This window comes from Panthera onca, chromosome B4, assembly GCF_046562875.1.
Source record: "Panthera onca isolate mPanOnc1 chromosome B4, mPanOnc1 haplotype 2, whole genome shotgun sequence".
Classification (NCBI taxonomy): Eukaryota; Metazoa; Chordata; class Mammalia; order Carnivora; family Felidae; genus Panthera; species Panthera onca.
Genome location: NC_138345.1, coordinates 33,685,813 through 33,700,169, shown reverse-complemented (window position 1 = coordinate 33,700,169; position 14,357 = coordinate 33,685,813). Strand labels below are relative to the sequence as shown.

Below are 14,357 nucleotides of genomic sequence, written 5' to 3'. Positions count from 1 at the left end.
GGTATCCCTAATGATAACCTGTGACTGACCTTGTGGGGTTTTGCATTGATAGTTACCCAAGCTGCCTCCCTCTCCTGGCTTCTTGAGATGACTTCATCTGGAAAAACAAATGGTGCCCGGATGGGAATTTAACTTCCAAGAAGTGGCCAGGGCTTTGCCTCTTCAAGCAATACTTCCACAGAGCCTGATTCCAAACACCTAAATGTCAAAACCCATTACACCAAAACCACTGGTGACTATCCATTGTAGGTCAGAAGAAATCCACTCGGTGCCACAAGATTCTCATCCCTTTCTCAAGTCCCAAAGGAAGAATTCTTGCAAGACTGGTTGCCAGGGCAGGCAGTGGAGGGTTCCTTTGCCCCAGCCAAGAGGTGTTTCTCATTCCCAAGACAGCTTGCCAAGAGAGTGTGCTGGTCACTTCCTTCTCAGATTTCTTCCATTCTTCTTTGATAATGAGAACTTAGGCAATCCATATATCCCTCTCTATCATTTTGCCCTTTTTCAAACGAGGTCTTCCCTGTGAGACATTCACAGCCAGTGTCCAAGAGAGATCTCCTCTTTGGACTGGGCAGTGGCATTGAGCTCAGCTTCCTCAGGGATAGGTTGAACAACGGGGCCCCTTGAGACTTGCCTTTCCTAACTATTGACAAAAGCAGGCACAAGACATTGCAAGGTGCCGAGTACAGAATTTCTACCCATAGGCCAAGACCAGAGGAGCTGGGAGGGAGCTGGCCTCTCTTGGGTGGCCAGAAGGAGCTTAGCTATGCATTTCACTCTCAGCATTAAGCTGTCCTCATCTGCAGTGAAGACCTTGGGCCATTCGGGTCTGCATTCCCATCCCTTGGCACTCTACCTAGGCATTCACTGTGGGGATTCAAGGTCAGAATTTAAGAGCCACATCCTCTCTCAAGTGGGGAGTCAGGCCACATTCTCCCTACCTGGAGAAAAGCTGGGCAACATGGACCCACAGGCCTTGCTTTTCAGCCTTACCGTTGGCCACAAAAGTTTGACATAGGACATTGGAGGGAGCCGAACACAGAATGTTTGCATGTAGGCAGGGACAGAACAGTGGGATGCAGCCAGCCTCAGTTCTGCAGAAAGGGGAAATGAAGCTAGGCACCTCATTCTATGTTATATCTTGTATCTCTCCAAACATAAAGAATTCTGAGCCTCCATATGTTCCATACCTTTGTAGATGTTTAGGGTCACAGGAGAAATGGGTCCTCACTCACATGAAAATCCCTCAGGGATGAATGGAGACCTCCCTGTCACTGCCTGCGCTAACCAAGAGCAATCAGTTTCTGACATCCCAAGAGAAAATTGCTCTCCTTGGAAAGTGTGGTGCTTCACAAGCTGCAGGTGGCATAGGGATGTTTACGCTGATTGTGTCCCTCACTGGGATCATTGATCTGCCTTCATTCTGAAAAGCAGAAGCCTCTCACATGGGCAGTTTGCTCCCAGACATGGGCCAGTGTAGAAAGAGCCCAAAGTCTCCTGCCCCAGAGCCTGGTTCCAAACACCTGAAGCTCCGCAGTGAGACTGACCTTGAATCACTGAAGGCATATTGCACCTAGGCTTGATGGAAAGGGTCTGAGAAACTACCATGGCCAGAAGAATTCCTGGCTTCCCTACCTTCTGGGTGAACTTGTTTGGCACTAAGGGGTGTCAGATGTAGTCAGTGGACATTTCTCTGGGCCCAACCCATTAGGTGTGTCTTACACTGGAGATTATGTTGTCAGTTTGTTCTTTGCTTTATCCTATTCTCCTCTATAAGAAAGAACTTTGGGTCTGTGTGTATGCATGACCAATTTTGGTCTTTTTGTCCAACTAGGTTTCCTATTGTAAACATTTGGTGCCAGAGTTTAAGACCAATGCAGTCTCAGTTTAACTGAGGGCTCGGGTCAAGTTCTCTGGACTCTAGGATACTTGGGGCTATGGGGTCTCTCACCACGTGTATTTTAGGACCATGCACACATCAGGAAACCTAGCATACTTGAGGGGCCCAGCATGGAATGTGTGCATGTAGGCAGGCCCAGAGGAGTTAGCAGAAAACTGGTCCTTTTTCTGCAACAAGAAAATCTGAGCCAAACACTTTCAGTTGTATCCCATTCTCAATGGAATTCCAGATTAAGGTTTCCTCTGGCCTGGGCTTCCAGGCAAAACCAGTGGTGTTTTTCCCTTTACCCAGTGCAGAGGGGTTTCCTCTTCTTAAGACAGCCAGCTTCAAGTAGATTATACTAGTCACTCTATTCTCTGCTGGATACATTTCTCATATGAAAGGAGTGATTTTGAGCCTCCATTCGCTCACTGGTTCTTATTCTTTTTATAAACCTGTTTTTAAATATTTCTCATTTTTGAGTGTGAGAGAGAGACAGAGAGAGCCAGCATGGGTGGGGGAGGGCAGAAAGAGGGAGACACAGGATCTAACGCAGGCTCCATGGTGTGAGCACAAACCAGATGGGGGGCCTGACCTCACAACCATGAGAACGTGACCTGAGCTGAAATCAAGAGTCAGCCACTTACCCACTGCCCCCTCTCTTGTGAATTATCTCTTTATATCTTGGTTCCCACTAGGCATAGTGGGCCTGTCAGTTAATTCAGTCAAGCCCAGGGATTGGGGGAAAGTTGCCATGCTGCTCCCATGTTAACTGAAAGCATGCAGTTTCTGATACATAAAAGGATCAACTGACCCCCACCCTCCCTGTCACTGATGACTTGGTGCTTGAAAGGCTGGAGTTGGCATGGGAGTAGTTGGGCAGCAGAACTCCAACCACTGGCTGCTAGAGATGCCTTCATTCTGTAGAGCAGACAGTTCACCCATTTGCAGTATTCTTCAGGACCTGCAGGATGTGCAGAAACAGCCCATTCAAGGACCATTGCAACAGAGCCCCTGTGGAAATACTTGAGGGTCAGCCACAAGCCAGAAACTGCTAGCTGTGTAGCTTGACTGCCTCCAAGGACAGGGCAAAAAAAACCCAATGCCAGAAAGTTTCCCTCTCCTTCTGAAGGGACACTGCAGGAAGTTTCCCTTTGTCCTAGCCCACAAATTGTTCTTACTCCAGAGACAACCATCTTGCCAGGAGATTGTGCTAGTCACTTCATTTATTTTTTTTATTTTTTATTTTTTTGCCATATGCCATTCTTTGGTGTTCATTAAAACTTTGGCCTTCTGTGTCTTCTCGTCCACCCTGTTGCTTTTTTTCCAGCTCACTTCTCCCTGTTGTCCATTCAGGCACAGCATCTCAGAGCCATTTCTTCTTTTCACTAGGGAGTATGGCCAAATTCTTGTCACTCTGGGATACGCTGGGTCACGGGGTCCCTCCAAACTTGCTTTTCAGTACTCTGTTGACAAAGCCAAGTCCAGTGCATTTCAAGGTACCCGGCAGGAATGCTTGTGTGTAGTCAGGGTCAGAGGTATCAAGAGGGAGCTATCCTCACTTCTGGGACAAGAGGAACATGGAGCAGGACACTTCATTCTCAACTTTACCCCATTCTCAGCTGAAATGAAACCCTTTGGCCCTTGGGCAACCACCATTGCAATTCCTTGGCTGTAGTGATCACTATGTTATGGGTCCCAGGCAAGGCTAAATGAGGCTGTCCCCCACATAGTGAGTGCCCTGCCTTTCCTAATGAGCTCTGACTCTGGTCTCTGCTAACCAAGTGCAATCATTTCCTGATACCCCAAAGGAATGATTGCCTTCCTGGGAGTACTGGGTGTTTGGCTGGCTGAGAAAAGAAATGATGGTTAACCAAACTGTTTCCCGCCCTGGCTGTGAAAGATGCTTTCACTCTGAAGAGCAGACGGTTCACCTGTGGGCAGTCTTCTTGAGAAACTGCTGAAAGAGGTCTTTCTCACTGAAAAAGACCATTCAAGAACTACTGTAGGGATGGGGGCGGCTCTGCCAGGCGCTGGGGCAGGAAGGGAGGCGATCGAAGACGTGCCATTTTTAAAGGAGCCTGAAACAAGGCTACAGGCTGCTGATGGGCAGGAAGAAAATGAGGGAGTCTTTGGTGGTTTGTGATGTTGCTGAAGATTTAGTGGAAAAGCTGAGAAAATTTGGTTTTCATAAAGAAACAATGCTGCCATCATAAGATTGGTAAGGACAAACGCCTGGTGGTACTCGATGAAGAGCTGGAGGGCTTTTCACCTGATGAACTTAATGACAAACTGCTTGAATGGCAACCACATTCACGGTGTATAGTTATAAATACCAACATGATGATGGAAGAGGTTCGTATCCTCTGCCTTATTTTCTCCAGCCCTGTTGGATGTAAGCCTCAACAACTGCTGGAAGCCGAGCTATCCCAGCCTGAGTGGCAGGGCCCTGGCTGTGGGTGGATTGGTGACTGCAGGGCGGCCGGCCGACAGTGAAGCTTCTTGTACTCCCGCTTTTAGGTAATTTGGCCTTATTAAAACTACCTGGGGTATTGTCTGTTGGGGAATTGCCCTCGGCAGGCCCCCTGGGAAAAAACTATTAGGAAGAAAATAAGGTTCCACAAGAAATTGTGCGGCCTTACGTTTAGCCCTTGCCATCCTCTATGGAGACTCCTCTACTTACAGGAAGGATAGCCTCATGCATTTGCCAGCAAAGAGGGTCTGTATAGGAGAGACATATGGATTTGAAAGCCCCACTCCGGCAACTAAGTAGTGTATTTCTGGGCACAGGTGACTTCAACCCCTAGGCCCACCTGGCCCCCTGGAGGCATTCCAGATGACTGAACCTGGTCGGTTATAGTAGAGAATGGTTCATTGGTTCCTAGGTGCATTGTCTCTCTGAGAATGTATGAGGCATGGGTTTCTAAGGCTTTTTCAGCCCCTTTCTGGCACCTCGGACCAAGGCAAACACATTGTTCTGGCCTCATGTGGTTAGGAGGTCATGTCCCTGTAACAGTTCCACTTGAGGTGTTGAGAAATAGAGGGCCTTTCACTAGAACAGCAAAGCAAATACTTTGTAGATTATACATAAATGCAGATGCATAATGGAATGTAAGAAATTAATCTATAATCAAAGGGTATGCGGGAAATTTCTTAATAAGTTTCTTATTTCTTAAAGGTTGTTTATACATAGGAACGTTTTCACAATTAGATGTTAGAAAAACATAGTTGATGTACAAGGAAATCACTAGTATATATAATGCCACGTTTACTGCAAGAAATTGGCCAGTTCAACACACTGCTGTTGTCTGTGTCCATTTTTATTTTGGTTTTTTTATTTTAGCCTTTTATTTTTGTTTTAGTTTTGTTTTATTTTCACTTTTTCACTGACGCCGTTCATCCTTCGGGAACCCCTGGACCTGCTGGGGCTAGGACTCTGGCAAACAACAAATGATGTATGCTGGGAGTAAGAATAAGTTAGTCCCGACAGCAGAACTACCCACGGTATTTGAAATAAGAAACACTGAAGAATGGCTACGTGAGAAACTTGGATTTTTCCACTAATGTGAACTTGTCTGTTTCTAATGTATTTAAGTATTAAGCTGACCATATTGGAACCAGACATAAGTATTTATGCCTAAAACTGCACTGTTCCTCCCAGTTCGTTTCCTGCAGTAAAGAAAAATTCTTCATTTTGTTCAAAGTTTGAACAAAGGAGAAATCATCTTCATAGTAATGAAACTTTGTAAAGTATTTCCTTATGTTTGGAAATGTTAGGTGGGCTACTTCTCTCCAAGGACTTTTTGCACTCTTGCGACTAATTTCGGTAACTTATGGTTTAGAATTTGTTACTATTTGCAGACACTTGGCAAGTGGGTATTGGATTGTGACAGGCCACAGTTGCCTCTTTTTGACAAATACTGGATTATTAGCCGTTCATAGATGAAAATATCGTACTATCACTTGTCAAATCTTTGAAATTAATTTGGGGTAAAAGACAAATGACCCAGTTTTGAGCCATGAAAAGTAATTTTTGGTGGTGTAATCTATATTACAAGTACATTTTTCATCAACTCCATGCCTTCTTTGTTTTCCTATACCTTTTTAATCAAGTCCAGAAATTTTGTTCCTCAGTCATTCATTCTTAAGGTCTGGGAGTGAAATGTTATAATAGGTATGACTGTTAGGGTCTCTTCTGAGTAGAAAATAGCATCTTATTCTTGGAAATTGATAGGTTGGAACTAATCGAGCTTCATTCCTGGTTGTGTCATACTAGGTAGTTTTGGATCTAGGTTGAAAACACTATGTAATTATAAAACACCTCTCAGTGCTGTCCTGTGAACACTAGCCATTTTAAGTGTGTTGATACTGTGCCTCTGGTTTGTTAGCTTTGAAGTTAAAGACTTTTATACTGCCAGTGTTCCAGATTTGGTGAAATTAATACTTTTGTAAAGGGTCCAAGTGAAACAATTTTGTAATGTGTTTATCTGAAGTTTGCAATAAAGTCAACTTCATATTTCTAAAGTTCCAAGTGTCTGCTTGCATTGGTGAGTATATGGCGGTTGAGAAGTATATTTATGATCAGTTTGTGCCATGGGAAAAAATTATTTCAAAACCTTAGCCAGTGTTAATAACATTAACACATCATTAGAAATTGCACCTTGTATTCTAAATGTCAGAAGATATTCTAAACCATACATCTGTCTTGGCATCGTTGGCATAGAGCAAGGATTCTAATATATAGTATATTTTAACATATAAATATTTAACTTAATTTGACAAATGTCTTGAGACTCCAAAGACTAATCAAATTTGGCGAGCAAATTCTTATGTTAAGAATATCTTAGGGGCACCCGGGTGGCTCAGTCGGTTGAGCCTCCAACTTTGGCTCAAATCATCATCTCATAGCTCGTTCAACCCCTGCGTCGGGCTCTGTGCTGCCAGCTCAGAACCTGGAAACTGCTTCTGATTCTGTGTCTCCCTCTCTCTCTGCCCCATTCCCACTCATGCTCTATGTCTTAAAAATACATGAAACATTAAAAAAGTATTTTAAAAAAAGAATAGCTTAGTCATTTCAAAACTAGAAAGGCATTTTTTCATGTTGGACTATTTTCCATTCATCTATTCTTTGCATTATTTTTGGGAGTTCTGTGCCAGCGTTAATAAAGAGGTGAAGATAGTTGGAATTTTCACAATTTTGAATCTTCTGTTGCCAACACTGTTTGGCTTCACTAATCTAAAAAAAACAGGAAGCAATAGGAAGAAAGTTTGAGATGAGGAAGTGCTAGAGTGGGTATTTTTTTGGTTAATGAATGCGAGGGATGCGTTATTCCAATTTCCAGAGCGAGAGAGACAGAGACAGAGACAGAGAGAGAGAAAACTTTTCCCAGGAAGTTTATGAATTCTTGAAACAGGTGTTTTGATATTGGAGAATTAATGCTATTTCTGCAGAAATGCAGATATAACCCAAGTGAATGGAGAATGTTTTTAATGTTTTTCAATGAAGGAAATGAGATTCGTTTCACCTGGTTTGCAGCAATAAGAGAAACTAGTGCTGCAAGAATGTATTTTTTAATGAGGTTCCTTTTTTCTTGTCTTGCTTGTTTTTGTTTTTTGTTTTTTAAATGGAAAATCCTCTATAATGTCAGACAATACTTCCATAAAGAGAACTTAGTTCTGTTCTTTAAGAGTGGCAAAGAGCTGTGATAATTCATGCTTTTTTTTTTTTTTTTGTACCTCGTTTGATTCCTTATCTATAACATGTATTTATAAGACAGTAAACTAGGACTAGGGAAGCAGTAGAACATGCTTTTACTCCCTCTGTCCTATAGGGAGACTTCCAAATTCTATGCTCTAGAGTGTTCTCAGACTTTTTTAAAACTTCCTTCCCATCTAATCAAATTTTTGCATTGTTATTTTCCAGTATATTTCTAATTTTTCTTTTTTTTCTGCCTTCTCTCCAACAGTAACTCCAGGGTTGACCATTGCAGTCTTGACGTTCCATAACTTTCTGGTGCAGCTATTCTCATTCACAAGCCTATATGGCCAAAAACCTGAGTCCAGGAGGACTCATGCAGAGATGAACAAGTTTACAGGGAAGTCTATCCTGCTGAAGAGCAAGGGTCCATTTGGTCCAACATAGACCACAGTCACAATGAACAGAACAGAATCCTCAGTGGAGAGCCCAGGACATGACTATAAGACAATCACATGGAATGGACTGCTGCGAGGTCTCAGAGTAAAAATAGAGCAAAGGGGTGAAAATGGAGAGGGAGAGCCAGAGTTATTCTTATCTCCATCAGAGATAAGAATAATATAATGCAGAGAGTGATGTGACTAGTACAGTCTTCCCCAGCTCACTGACTCAGGAAAGAGAAACACCAGTGGGCTTTGGCAAATGGTGCCATCTATAAATTCCACCTGAAAGCCCTGTCAGCAAGAAACCTGCCCAAATTCTTTCTTTAGAATCAGAAGGAAAGACCTGGCTCTAGTTATGTGTTTTGCCCTTGTCATCAGTACATAGGGACAGCAGTGATACAGCTGTAGCAAGGATATGCTCCCAGACAATGGGTACGTGTTTGGAAAAGGGAGATTTGACAGGTTTCTACCTAAAGGTATTTTACGAGCTGACCAGATCCTGGAACATCTTGCCCACATGAAAACTTCTTGTTCTTCAAAATGAAGGAATCTCCATTAGTGAGGGGAGGGGAGTCCAACTGGATGTCATTCTTGTTCATACCCTAGCCAGCTAAGCAACACCATGTGCTCAGAGACAGAAGGGTCAGGTTTCCTCTGGGATATTAGACCACATACCTTCAATTTCCTCAGTAACTGACTGGGAAACTGGCACCATTCATACACCCATGGCTCCTGGACATGAACAGAAACCTAGATAGAGAAGCAGCAATGAGATGTACATAGTACAAGAAGTACAAATAGTGACAAAGTTCTGCATCTCCAAAGGGAATAGCATCCATCTCCTAAGTATATATTTTTCTTAACTTGATACAGAGAGTAGGACTGCTCCCTTCCTAAAACCTCTGGTTAAGCCTACACACACAAGCATTCTCCAGTGGGCACCTTTGGATGCTCTAGGCCTATTGATATCCATAGATTCTGAATTCCAACTTCAGGGCCCCTGTGACAAAACCTTTGCAAAACTCACCAAAATTGTACAAAACTCCCTGCTTCATAGGAAAAGATATGACTGTGAGACACTGGTTCTGAAAGGATTCCAGGTAATCTCTTGCTTCAAAAGAAGAGCAATTATTTACTATGGCTATAAAAGCCTGCTAAGTAAGAAAACCTTAAGGACATAAAGTTCAGTTGTAATCTAGGACATCAGACTCTGAGAGCACTCCACTGGCTCAGGAACTGACTGAAACTCACTTCCAATCCTTGGAACATCATTGTGTATAGACAGCCACATGGTCTTGCTGTGTGAATGGAGACCAAGTTTGAAAAACGGCAATGGGAGAGGAATGACTACAAGGACAGTCTAAGTTCTCCATTCAAGTGGGCACAGGTCTAATCAAGGAAGGAGATATCTCTAACAACCCTTCCTCTTGTCCCACACAGGAGGCATGATCCTCCCCTAAACACCTGCTTTCACTACCCTCAAGGATTCTCCTTGGGCATCTTTACACCCCTTAGGTTTGGGGATGGCCATATAATTCTTAAATGAAATTAAGAAGGGCCCAATGCAATACCTATATCAACATCACAAGGACACCACTAAATTCCCAAGTTGAAACAAGAGGCTATTGCTATAAGAAACTTGTTCTGAATAAATTCTATTCAGAATCTTTCTTCACAAAAAGGGCTAGGTTATGGAAATGGAGACACAAACTGCTAGAGTTCTTCATCACATATGAGGTTTGGAGAATGTTTCAAATGAAGCACCCAGTGCAGTGTCCTCTCAACTAGGTTATATCCAGAATAAGAAATACCTGTGGGCTTAAGGCATGGGAAACTTCTGAAGGACTATACCTGGGAGCCATGACAGCAAGGAGCCTGCATTTTCCCACAGGAACCAGTAAATTCTGGATTTGTCTATCCCTTTCCCTTTTTTAATAAGTTGAGAAAAGCAGCAGTGTTTGAGCTATAGCTATTGGGTTCTGCTGGATCTTGCTCAGGATTCTGGAACAAGGACTTGTTTCCTTACACTTTGGCAAGGGCTCTTCCAGTGCTCATCCCCTCCCATTAATGCTTCCCATGTGGTAACTTTCTACTTCTCAGGATGAAGGCAACTCAATCATCCAGGTAAATCAGGTAAGCTGGCTCCCCTTCACTTCCCATAGCACAGCAGGCCAAGCACCAATCACCAAGGAACTAAAGGCCTTCTTTCCTTTGGTAGAGCAGAGCCTGACAGCTCTCACTGAGCACAGGAGCAGAGTGGGAGTTTGTGGCCTACCCAGAGGTGGCTGCTGAATGAATGATGGCCCCATGGCTCCTAAGGGAGAAAAAAAAATGTCAAAATACAACAAGGAGAAGGAAATGGGCGCAAGGAGGGCCAGAACTCGACATTTCCAGTGGGAATGAGAATCCACATGGTATGAAGATGTGCTTCATTTGCCCTTGACCCAGAAGGATACCAGCTCCCTGCCCATATCTCTGGCCCAGACTACATATGAAACATTCTCTGCTGGGCCTCTAAAAATGCCCTGGGCCCCTGAATGGCTGCATCCTTCTGAAAGCCAGTGAATTAATGAAGAGGAGACCTGTGGCAAAATCTCTCCCCCAGTCACAAGGACTGGACCAGACTCCAAGGTGGAAGGCAGAGGATAGGACTCGGAGATATTGACTTTGAATGGATTGCAGGAAGAACCTTGTGTTTAGATAAGGAGCCAAGATGTGTAAAGTTGGATAAGGAAAACCAGATCTCTTCAGAGATTGGAAGGGGAATTCTATGGAGGAGTGAGTGCCCAGCATAGCCCTGCCAACCTTGCTGTGGGAAGAAGAAACACTAGAAGGCTTAGGAAAATGTGCTTTCTAGAATCTCTGGGAACTGTGTCAGCAGCACCAGCCCTGTGTTCTTCATTCAGAAGGACCTAGAGAGCCTGGGACTCGGTCGGCTTTTCTTGATTTTTCCATCATTGAATGGAGTGAGCTGTGACAGTGCTCTAGCTGGGAGATACCCTCAGCTCTGGCTCCAAAGTGTGGTGAGGGACATTGGTGCCGACTTCCTGTAAATGTCACTTTCTGGGCTGACCAGCTTCTGAAGCCTACTGCTCCTGTGTGAACTGTCCGCATTTCAGGAAGAAGGCACGTCAATCAGGCTGAGCAATGGGTCAAGCTGGCTCCACTCCCCCACCCCTTGCTACAACAGCCAAGCAACATGCTCAGGGGTAGGAGGGCTGTTCTCTTTTGGGATAGCCGATGCTGATGGCTGTTATTGAGCACGGGACTGCATGGAAACACAACACTTTTCCATGGGAGCACGCTGATTGCCAGCTCCATGGCTCTTAAGCATGAATAAACGCAGAGTCAGAAACACAGTAAGGGAGATGGAATGGCCACAGCCATGACAAAAAGGCTTTCACTATTTCCACAATTGGAATGAAACCAATGTGGCATGGAGATGTGTTTCTTAATTTCCCCTAGGTCCAGCAATGAGGCCAGCTCCCTGCTAATACACCTGGGACCAGAGTTCATTAAAGATGAGAATTGGATTATATTTACAAAAAATGCTGAGCATGGGACTCAAAATCGGCCATCCCATGCACTCAAGCCTTATGCTTCTCCCGCACTCTACCAGGCACTGTCAATTCAACCTTCCAGAGAGATCTGTGCACTGGTATCAGTCCTGTCCCTGAAATCTCCTATGACCTAACCCTGACCCTAGCCAAGGATCTTTCCCTATGGGGGAGGGGGACAATTTGCACATCTGAGAGGAATGGATATGGGGCCCATAATTGGTGTTGGGTTGTTCAGCACCAGCTGCTGGATGTTGTGAAATCACCATGCCATGTCCAAGTTAAGGATGGAGCTGCACATACGAGATCCTGAAGCCCGACCTGAACTTGACCCACACCATAGACTGGTCCTTGCACCCAAAGACTAAGCCTGACCCGCAGCCTCCCTTGCGCCCTAACTCATCCCTCCAGTGAATTCAAGGCACTGTTCATGGTTGTGCCTCTGGCACTTCCTGGGAGCCAACCTTAACCCTAGCCATATCTCTATTTATAAGAAGGATCACCTCCTAGGTCCAAGAAAAGAATAGATGTGGGACTCATCAAAGGCGCTGAAAGACTGGGTGAAGTACGCTGCGTTTAACCATGGGATTTCCAGAGCCTGAATGGAGCTTCAAAGGGTTTCCGGTGCCTAAAACTAAGCCTGGAACACACAATTGGTTGTCCACTGCACCCAATCCCTATGTCTGACCCACAGACTAACAGGTGCACTCAACTCAACCTTCCAGGGATAACACTGGACTGTTGTCAGTTATGACCCTAAAATTTCCTGGGACCTAACCCTGACTCTAGCCAAGGCTCTTTTTGGGTACCAATTCGTAAGTCTGAGAACAGAAAACAGATTTGTCCATAACTGGTGCAAGATTATTCAGCATGGAGCATGTAAAATCACCAATTTCCAAAATAGGGAAGGAGCTTCCCAAGGGGAATCCTGAGGCCAAAGCTAAGCTTGGCACACACCATAGGCCAGTCCTTGAAAACAAAGGCAAAATCTGACTCTCACTGTAACATGCACCCTCAACTTCAGCTCCCCAGGGATAACTGTGCCCTGCTTTGGTTTCAGCCCCTGGAGTATTCTGGGATCAAACAAGAACCCTAGCCAGGGCTCTGGCCCTAAGGAGGCCTACTATGAATGTCTGAAAAAAGAACAGATTTGGGTTAAGTGACCAATGGGTAATACCTTAGTGAAGCCAGACATTTCCTATGACATTTCCACAGCCAGGATGGAGCTATACGAGGGGATCCTGAGATTGTGCCTAACTCTGCCCAATCCTGAGATTTTGTGCCCACAAAATCTTCTGGTGCTTGATTCAAGCACTAAATCAGGCCCACACCTGACCATGCACCCTCAACTCAGACGTCCAGGTAGATCATAGCACTGTTGGTGGTTGTAGTCTTGGCACTTCCTGGGAGCCAACCCTAATCCTTGCCAAGGCTCAGCTTGCTAGGGGGACAATTCCTAAACTGAGAAAAGAACAGACTTGGGGCCCAAAGCATGCTGAAATATTCAGCAAGGAACCCTGCAGTTGCCCACAAGATTTTGAGGGCCTGAATATCACTTCAAAGCGATCTGGGGCCAAAATCTAAGCCTGAAACACAGAATCAGTCATCCACTGTACCTAATCCCTATGCCTGTCTGCACCCTAACAGGGGCACTCAAATCACCCCATCAGAGAGATCTTTGGGCTTCTCTTGTTTCTGTTCCTGAAATTTCCAGGGACCTGGGTTCAACTGCTGGTGCCTCCTGGGACCTGTCCTTAACCTAGTCAGGGCTCTGGCCCTAAGGAGACCCACCATGAAAGTTTGAAAAAAGAATCGATTTGGATCCAATGACCAATGGGGGAACATCTCAGCGTTGAAGACAAAATTTTGCCCTGATATTTCCTCAGCAGGAATGGAGATAAAGGGAGCGACCCTGAGACCTTGCCTAACACTGATCCACACAATATTTCAGGCTCATGAATCCAAACCCTGAACTTGACCCCCACCAGACCATGCGTGCTTATCTCAGCCCTCCAAGGATATCACAGCTCTGTAGGTGATTGTGCCCCAGGCAATTCCAGGGAGCCAACCTTCACCCTAACCATGGCTCTGCCTCTAAGGGGGCCCACCTCCTAGGTCTGAGGAAAAGAACAGGCTTGAGGCCCAGGATAGGTGCTGAAATATTTGGCAAGGGCTCCTGGAATTGACCATGAAATATATAGGGCCTGAATGGAGGTTCAGAAAAGGACACAGGGCCAAAGCTGAAACCTGGAACCCACAATCAGCCATCCACTGCACCTGAACCCTAGGCCTGTCCTGCACCCTAACGGATGCCCTCCACTCACTCTTCCAGGTAGATCACTGAACTGCTGTTGGTTCTGCACTTGAAGCCTCCCAGGACCTAACTGGATGCCTGGTCAGACTCTTTCCCTATGGGGGCCCAATTCCCAGTTCTGAGATCAGAACAGATATGGGGTCAATAAGCAGCACAGTATTATTCAGCATGGAACTTGGACTATCACCATGCCATTTCCAAAGCCTCAATGGAGCTGTGTGAGGGGCATCCTGAGGCCAAACCTAAGCTTGGCTCACAACTTAGGCCAGACCTTGAACCCAAATTCAAAGCCTGACCCACTCCCTCTCAGGTGCGCTCAACTCAGCCCTCCAGGAAGGCCATGGGACTGTTGAGAGTTTAGCTCCTTGAGTATGTTGGTAACTAACCCTAATCCTAGCCAGGGTTCTGGCCCTAAGATGTCCCATCATGGATATCTGAAGAAAGAATAGATTTGGGTCAATGACCAAAGGTC

The 14,357-nt window shown here is 45.0% G+C and overlaps 1 pseudogene; it reads left to right on the top strand.

Moving 5' to 3' along the window:
• The first annotated feature begins 3,996 nt into the window (after nt 1-3,996).
• On the top strand, nt 3,997-5,440 carry LOC132660386 (glia maturation factor beta-like; annotated as a pseudogene).
• The last annotated feature ends 8,917 nt before the right edge of the window (nt 5,441-14,357 follow it).